This window comes from Hippoglossus hippoglossus, chromosome 10, assembly GCF_009819705.1.
Source record: "Hippoglossus hippoglossus isolate fHipHip1 chromosome 10, fHipHip1.pri, whole genome shotgun sequence".
Lineage (NCBI taxonomy): Eukaryota > Metazoa > Chordata > Actinopteri > Pleuronectiformes > Pleuronectidae > Hippoglossus > Hippoglossus hippoglossus.
In genome coordinates this window covers 27,299,519-27,308,577 of record NC_047160.1, presented here as the reverse complement: position 1 = coordinate 27,308,577, position 9,059 = coordinate 27,299,519, and positions in this window count along the sequence as shown.

The window sequence follows — 9,059 nt, the reverse complement described above, 5'->3', positions numbered from 1 at the left end:
TGATAACATTATAAATTATTATTGTCACGTTTATGATTGATTAGTGGACTCGATTTTAAAAGTTGTTAAACTAAATGTTCAGCTTCTGTTTCTCGACTGTGGACGATGTGATGAACCTTTATTCAGAATTGTATTTGTGTTGTTTCCAGACACGAGAGATATTTACTTCAGAGGAACCTTTATTATTTACATGATAACGAGCCATGAAACATGAACATAAAACACAATAGAACAGAAACATGTATGTGAAAAATACAACACTAAAGGAAAGAGCCGGAGCAGGAAGGTCACGTTAGAGGTGATGAAATATTGAAGTGACCTCTTTTCCTCCTGTTGAAATGCGCCCAAGCGCAGGAATGTTCCGGGTGATAATTTCATTTGGCAGATCTGATTACAACCTGGACCCGTTCCACTGGAATATATATAAAAAAGGCAGAAACCCAGTGAAGACGGACCCGACGAGTCAAAGCCGCTCTGATTGAATTCCAGCATTTCCTCTCCCCTCCAGAGAAGCCAAAGTTTGATCTTTACTAATTGATATATCCCGGCTCCGCACATGAATCTCAGGAAGCTCGTACCTTGGGCCAATTTAGCTGTTCCACTGGCTGAGTTTTAATTGAGTCCACATTAAAATTTACTTATAAAATAATAATGGGCTCCCATGCAAATGAGCCCATCCCGATATTGCCATGGCTGCATTTGCATATCCACGAGCAGAGTGGGAGTTCAGAAATCAATATAGATGATTAATAATATATCGGCTACAGGAATAATTAAATTCATTTGATGCGAGGACTCAGTCAGCCTTGGCAAACCAAAGGTGCAATTTTGCCACAATCTAATTTAATACAAGTTGCCGGGATTCCAGTTTCAATTACAAGGATTGGAATAATAATAATGTGTGTTAAAGAAAAATTACACTTTCAAATATATGTTATTTCATTTCATTTCGTTGAATGTATTAAAGAGCGAATCCCTCCTCCACGTTAACATATTGCACCAAATCGCTAAATTAAACTGCTCTTTAATTTATTTCAGAGACATTAAAATAAACAGCTCGTCAGCGCTCGACCAGAATTTATACGTGTTCACACAGATTAAAGACGTAATTAGTCATATGTGGATAAAGTGTTTGTTCATTTATTAAACGACACGAGAATAAAAAACAGCCGTGGATCGAAAGAGGAGATCAAATAAAAAACAAATAAAAATAGGACGACTCGTTACTTTGTGTTAAACTGGAGCCTAAATAATGTTAATATGGAAAAATATACAGACTGTAATATTATATATACTCTCATCCATTCTTTTTATATACATCTATATATTTATACATATTTATACTTCTCCGTGTTTCTTCTTCTTGTTTCTTCTTCGTGTTTCTTCTTCTTGTTTCTTCTTCGTGTTTCTTCTTCCTGTTTCTTCTTCTTGTTTCTTCCTATTGTTTCTTCTTCGTGTTTCTTCTTCCTGTTTCTTCCTATTGTTTCTTCTTCGTGTTTCTTCTTAGTGTTTCTTCTTCTTGTTTCTTCGTGTTTCTTCTTCCTGTTTCTTCTTCTTGTTTCTTTGTGTTTCTTCTTCTTGTTTCTTCGTGTTTCTTCTTCTTGTTTCTTCTTTGTGTTTCTTCTTCCTGTTTCTTCTTCTTGTTTCTTCCTATTGTTTCTTCTTCGTGTTTCTTCTTCTTGTTTCTTCTTCCTGTTTCTTCTTCTTGTTTCTTTGTGTTTCTTCTTCTTGTTTCTTCGTGTTTCTTCTTCTTGTTTCTTCTTCTTGTTTCTTCCTATTGTTTCTTCTTCGTGTTTCTTCTTAGTGTTTCTTCTTGTTTCTTCGTGTTTCTTCTTCTTGTTTCTTCTTCGTGTTTCTTCTTCTTGTTTCTTCGTGTTTCTTCTTCTTGTTTCTTCGTGTTTCTTCTTCTTGTTTCTTTGTGTTTCTTCTTCGTGTTTCTTCGTGTTTCTTCTTCGTGTTTCTTCTTCTTGTTTCTCTGTGTTTCTTCTCCGTGTTTCTTCTTTTTGTTTCTCCGTGTTTCTTCTTCTTGTTTCTTCGTGTTTCTTCTTCGTGTTTCTTCTTCTTGTTTCTCTGTGTTTCTTCTCCGTGTTTCTTCTCCGTGTTTCTTCGTGTTTCTTCTTCTTGTTTCTTCTTCGTGTTTCTTCTTCGTGTTTCTTCTTCTTGTTTCTTCGTGTTTCTTCTTCTTGTTTCTTCTTCGTGTTTCTTCTTCTTGTTTCTTCTTCGTGTTTCTTCTTCTTGTTTCTTCGTGTTTCTTCTTCTTGTTTCTTCTTCGTGTTTCTTCTTCTTGTTTCTTCGTGTTTCTTCTTCGTGTTTCTTCTTCGTGTTTCTTCTTCTTGTTTCTTCGTGTTTCTTCTTCTTGTTTCTTCTTCGTGTTTCTTCTTCTTGTTTCTTCGTGTTTCTTCTTCTTGTTTCTTTGTGTTTCTTCTTCGTGTTTCTTCGTGTTTCTTCTTCGTGTTTCTTCTTCTTGTTTCTCTGTGTTTCTTCTCCGTATTTCTTCTTGTTTCTTCGTGTTTCTTCTCCGTGTTTCTTCTTCTTGTTTCTTCGTGTTTCTTCTTCGTGTTTCTTCTTCTTGTTTCTTCTTCTTGTTTCTTCTTCGTGTTTCTTCTTCGTGTTTCTTCTTCTTGTTTCTCCGTGTTTCTTCTTCTTGTTTCTTCGTGTTTCTTCTTCTTGTTTCTTCTTCTTGTTTCTTCGTGTTTCTTCTTCCTGTTTCTTCTTGTTTCTTCGTGTTTCTTCTTCGTGTTTCTTCTTCCTGTTTCTTCTTGTTTCTTCGTGTTTCTTCTTCGTGTTTCTTCTTCCTGTTTCTTCTTCTTGTTTCTTCGTGTTTCTTCTCCGTGTTTCTTCTTCTTGTTTCTTCTTCTTGTTTCTTCTTCGTGTTTCTTGTTCTTGTTTCTTCGTGTTTCTTCTTCCTGTTTCTTCTTCTTGTTTCTTCTTCTTGTTTCTTCGTGTTTCTTCTCCGTGTTTCTTCTTCTTGTTTCTTCTTCGTGTTTCTTCTTCTTGTTTCTTCGTGTTTCTTCTTCGTGTTTCTTCTTCTTGTTTCTTCTTCGTGTTTCTTCTTCTTGTTTCTTCGTGTTTCTTCTTCGTGTTTCTTCTTCTTGTTTCTTCTTCGTGTTTCTTCTTCTTGTTTCTTCGTGTTTCTTCCCCCTGTTTCTTCTCCGTTTCTTCTCCGTGTTTCTTCTTGTTTCTCCGTGTTTCTTCTTCGTGTTTCTTCTCCGTGTTTCTTCCTGTTTCTTCTCCGTGTTTCTTCTTGTTTCTCCGTGTTTCTTCTCCGTGTTTCTTCTTGTTTCTTCTCCGTGTTTCTTCTTGTTTCTCCGTGTTTCTTCTTCGTGTTTCTTCTCCGTGTTTCTTCCTGTTTCTTCTCCGTGTTTCTTCTTGTTTCTCCGTGTTTCTTCTCCGTGTTTCTTCCTGTTTCTTCTCCCTGTTTCTTCGTGTTTCTCCGTGTTTCTTCTTGTTTCTCCGTGTTTCTTCTTCGTGTTTCTTCTTCGTGTTTCTTCTCCGTGTTTCTTCCTGTTTCTTCTTCCTGTTTCTTCTTCCTGTTTCTTCTCCGTGTTTCTTCTTCTTGTTTCTTCTTCGTGTTTCTTCTCCGTGTTTCTTCCTGTTTCTTCTCCGTGTTTCTTCCTGTTTCTTCTTCCTGTTTCTTCTTCCTGTTTCTTCTCCGTGTTTCTTCTTCTTGTTTCTTCTCCGTGTTTCTTCTTCTTGTTTCTTCTTCGTGTTTCTTCTTCGTGTTTCTTCTCCGTGTTTCTTCCTGTTTCTTCTTCCTGTTTCTTCTTCCTGTTTCTTCTCCGTGTTTCTTCTTCTTGTTTCTTCTCCGTGTTTCTTCTTTGTGTTTCTTCTCCGTGTTTCTTCCTGTTTCTTCTTCCTGTTTCTTCTCCGTGTTTCTTCTTCTTGTTTCTTCTCCGTGTTTCTTCTTCTTGTTTCTTCGTGTTTCTTCTTCTTGTTTCTTCTTTGTGTTTCTTCTTCCTGTTTCTTCTTCTTGTTTCTTCCTGTTTCTTCTCCGTTTCTTCTCCGTGTTTCTTCTTGTTTCTCCGTGTTTCTTCTTCGTGTTTCTTCTTCTTGTTTCTCCGTGTTTCTTCTTCGTGTTTCTTCTTCGTGTTTCTTCTCCGTGTTTCTTCGTGTTTCTTCTTCTTGTTTCTCCGTGTTTCTTCTTCTTGTTTCTTCGTGTTTCTTCTTCGTGTTTCTTCTTCTTGTTTCTTCTCCGTGTTTCTTCTTCCTGTTTCTTCGTGTTTCTTCTTCTTGTTTCTTCGTGTTTCTTCTTCGTGTTTCTTCTTCTTGTTTCTTCTTCGTGTTTCTTCTTCTTGTTTCTCCGTGTTTCTTCGTGTTTCTTCTCCGTGTTTCTTCTTGGTATTTCTTCTCTGTGTTTCTTCTTGTTTCTCCGTGTTTCTTCTTGTTTCTCTGTTTCTTCTCCGTGTTTCTTCTCCGTGTTTCTTCTTGTTTCTCTGTTTCTTCTTCGTGTTTCTTCTCCGTGTTTCTTCTTCGTGTTTCTTCTTCTTGTTTCTTCTTGTTTCTCCGTGTTTCTTCGTATTTCTTCTTGTTTCTCTGTGTTTCTTCTCCGTGTTTCTTCTTCTTGTTTCTTCTTGTTTCTTCTTCGTGTTTCTTCTTCGTATTTCTTCTTGTTTCTCTGTTTCTTCTCCGTGTTTCTTCTTGTTTCTCTGTTTCTTCTCTGTGTTTCTTCTTGTTTCTCTGTTTCTTCTCCGTGTTTCTTCTCCGTGTTTCTTCTTGTTTCTCTGTGTTTCTTCTCCGTGTTTCTTCTCCGTGTTTCTTCTTCGTGTTTCTTCTTCTTGTTTCTTCTTGTTTCTCCGTGTTTCTTTGTATTTCTTCTCCGTGTTTCCTGTGACACGCGTGTCGACAGTTGAGTCGAACTGTGATTCACATGTTTTCTCTCATTAACATTCAGCCGTGGTTCTCGTGGAGCTCGCTGGAGTTCAGGGAGTCTTGGATCGCCGTGGAGATGAGATTATGGGCATTACGTACTTGACATCCTGTTACGTGGCGGGCGTTGCCAAGGCGATGTCAACAATGCCCAGAATCCACTGCTGCCCGTAATGAATGCACTCCAACATGTAATGACTGAGTAATCACATTATTTGCAGCCTCGACTTTATTCTGACGAAGCGGCCGCCCGCATCTGTGCTCCGTCAGTAATTGCCGGGCCGGGCGGCGAGCGCGAGCAGCATTTGCATCCTGCACTGGGGAGTTGCATCGCAAATGATTATACTGAATTGTTTTTGCAACAGGAATGTCCGATCCAATAAAGTTAATGATCTTGAAAGACATGGAGGGAAAAGAGGAGGAGGGAGGAAACAGAATCGATTAAGATGCAGATGTTTGCCGTCCGGCGACGTTTCGATGTAATTAAGCTTCTTTTTTTAACTTTTCAGGAACAGCTTTAGCTTCTGGTTCGGATCCACATTCATCACTTTCTGTTTCACTTTGAGACGCGGGAAAGAAAATAATCCAGAGTATTTTCCTGCTGTGATGAGAAACATCATTATCCAGAACTTTACCCTGATTTACTGTTATTTCCTTTTTAATTATTAATTATAAAACATCCAGTTCAGCAAATTCGTCATCACGAAGATATTTTTTCTCTTCACGTCAAAAACACATTTAGATTTTATATAAATGCAGAAAAAAATGATTCCACAGGAGAGGAGCTTGATGCTGAAGCTCTGGCTCCTCCTCTGCTTTAGAGACTTTAGGGACGACAGCCTGAATTCTGGGAGCTCAGGGCTCTAGTGGTGATAAGGTACTATCAGCTCTTTAAGGTTTGATGCTGCCATTTTATTAATGTAGGTGAGGAGGAGGATTTTAAATTCTAAATGTAACAGGAAGTCAGTGTAGTGAAGCTAACACAGGAGACATGTGGTCTCTGGTCCTGGTTCTTGTGAGGACACGTGCTGCAGCATTTAGGACAAACTGCAGAGTCTTTAACGACTTCCTGCTGGAGTCTGATAATAAGGAATTACAATAATCACGTCTGGATGGAACAAAGGCCTGGACCTCGTTTTCCTGCATCTTTCTGAGACATGTCTGATTTTTGAGATGTTACGTAAGTTGAAAGAAGGCGGTCCTAGAAATGTGTTTTAAATGAGAATCAAAGGACAAATTAGGATCAAAGACACTGACAACACTCCGATGTCAGACGCCGTCTACAAACCAATCAGAGTATAGGTAGACTCCGCCCACGTGTGATGACGACAGGACGTACGTATGTCAGACAAAATTCTTTAGTCCCTAAATTACAATGAGAAACCGAAACTAACTAGAAACTATTAAAACGCGCACACACACACACACACACAGTTTGTGTGATTAAAACGACACTGATCAGTTATTGTTTATTTGGAATTAAACAGAATATTCTTTTGTTCTCATCGATTCACGTCTCAGAGACACGTTGTTGGTTTGAATCTGAGAAACAGTTAAATCACTCTTTTATTTTAATGGAGGAAACTGCTTCGGTTCTTCAAACAATAAAAACAATAGACTGTGTGAAAATCCAAAGACATTAATGTTTCATGAAACTCAAATCAGTTCCAATAAAATTACATTTTGTGTCGCATCCATCACCATAACACACACACACACACACACACACTGAAGTAGACTTTTAGTTTCTCCTGTAATTAGCCGGCTCGTGTGATTAGCAGGTAAAACAAATGATGTGTTTTGTTGGCAGCAGATAAATCTGGTCTCAACTCGCCGTAATGACCCGAGTAATTTTTAAGCAGCGCCTACATGGCAGCTCTTTTAACGCGTATCATTAGTGAGGTTGTATATTAGATATACATTCTGTGGCTTAATTTGGTCTCACAGGAGCACTTGTAATGATGCAGCTGCTGCTACAGGACACCTTTAATTTATTTATTTTAAATGTTGAGAGTAACCGAGTTGTTGAGATGTGAGGCTGCTGCTGAAAAATACATTAATTCTACACCGCAATCTGTTGCAAAAATTAATATGAGTGGAAACGTATAATGTGGAGGAGGAGGAGGAGGAGGAGTTTCTCCTCTGGACTCGGCCTCCTCTTCACAGAGAGGACGACAACGAGCAGAGACTCCAGAGGAGTTATTCATCTCCCTCTGAAGGGTTATTTATTACAGACAATCAAAATGGCTCCTGTGGCCTCGCAGCGTCGCAGCAGCTGCAGGTGATGATAGAAATCATTTGTTCCACACGTCTGTGAGGAAGATGAGGGCAGGTGTCCGAGGATGATGAAGATGATGGTGATGATGATGAAGATGATGATGATGGGTCAGGGTTAGGTTTGAGGTTCAGTATCTTGCCCAAGGACACTTCAGCATTCTGAATGGGGAAGACTGGGATTGAACCGCTGAGCCACAGCCGGCAAAATTAAAATATAAGTTCTCCCTCTTCTTAAACTGACCCTGAAACAGCAGCAGGTTCCTGTGTGTGTGTGTGTGTGTGTGTGTGTGTGTGTGTGTGCGTGTGTGTGATCTTCCCTGGTTTTTATTTTTAGCTCGTTTTAGTTTGAGTCAAATCTTGACTCTCGTCCTCTGAAATCCGCTGCGTCACTCAAAGACCAAAGTGTGAATGTAGTTCTGAAAGCTTCTGTGTCCTCAGTCGTCAGAGACGTCCTCACCTGCAGAGCTGCAGCCTGTTTGAGGGCCGGAGTGTCTCCACGCCGCCGAGCGGGGGGGGGTAACAGTAAGATGCTCTCTGCCCGGCTGTTGGCTGTTGGGATCCTCGGGGACCGGGCTTTGGACCGAGGCCCAGATCAATGTGACCTAAATTCAAATGCGAATTAGAGGCTGTCAGTCGGAGAGGACACTCTGTAAATGAGCTCAGACAGTGCAAGGTCCCCGGAGGAGGTGGGAACCGGGGCCCCATGTCCATTGGAGATCTTTAATGAGTTCCAAATGGATATCCAGGACCCGGGCCTTGGCTCCACGCCCTTCCTGCCGGCCTGCAGCCAACTGAACCGGGCTCTGAGCTGCATGGGGCCCGAGGCCCTGAGCCTGGCACCCTGGGAACCTGCAGAGGAAACGGTGCAAACACGTCGACGTCCAAATGATTAAAATTCTTCTGCAGCGATTTGTGGGATCAGCGAACGTGATCCCCCCCGACGCAGCTTTAAGTCAAGTCTGTAACAGTATTTTCTAAGAAGTGAGCGAGTTTATTCTTGATTTCAATGTTCGTCAGCTTCATGTGTGACCCGACGTTTTTAATTCTTTAATCACAAGAAACTCTCAGTTCATCTTCACCCAATCCAGCTTTTCTCTAATAAGTCGAAGACTAAACAGTTTGTTTCTCCATCATAAAAACGCTTCAGCTCCGAAAACGTCCAAGAGGATCCACGCTGGGTTCAACACGTCACATGATCACAAGAACAGACACATCACACATGAGCTGCATCTTTACACCAGGTTGAATCAACTGATCCAGTAAACACACCGAAGCCAATTGATTGATTGATTGATTGATAGATTGATAGATTGAAGTCACACCCATACACACACTCGACCTACAAACATCAGTGAGATAAGAATGACCTGAAATGACAGAAACCATCTTTGACAAACATTTAACTTCTACTTAGATTTTTTAGTTTGGTCCATGTCCCACTTGCTAACATGGAGGAGGTTTCTGACCTGTAATGCAGCCAGCCACCAGGGGGCGATTGTGATGATTTGCCTTCACTTTTGGTAGCCATCATGTCGTCCATCTTTAGTTACAGTCTGTGGTTCCAGGTCCCGTCTTTCACACACGGGGCAGCAACAGGTCCACATTGTCTGGGTCCGTGTCGTCATGGCGTCGTCTTAACGTCTGTATGAACGAGACAAATTAAACATGTGACCCATGTTACACGGCTGATGTCCGACCGGCTGCAGGTCAAATATAATCTGGACTCACATCTTTGAAAAGTGAGCTGTGAACTTCTCTGGTTCCAAAGAGGTCACCACTGTGACCTCTGTAAAATAAAAGCAGACGAGCAGCACCCCCCCTCACCCCGTGTCCCGGGAGGTTAAGGGGGTGTTGAGCGTGGTCCTCCCCCTCCCCCCTCCCCCTGTGGAGCTGCAGTACAGCGGGTGAGGCGGAGG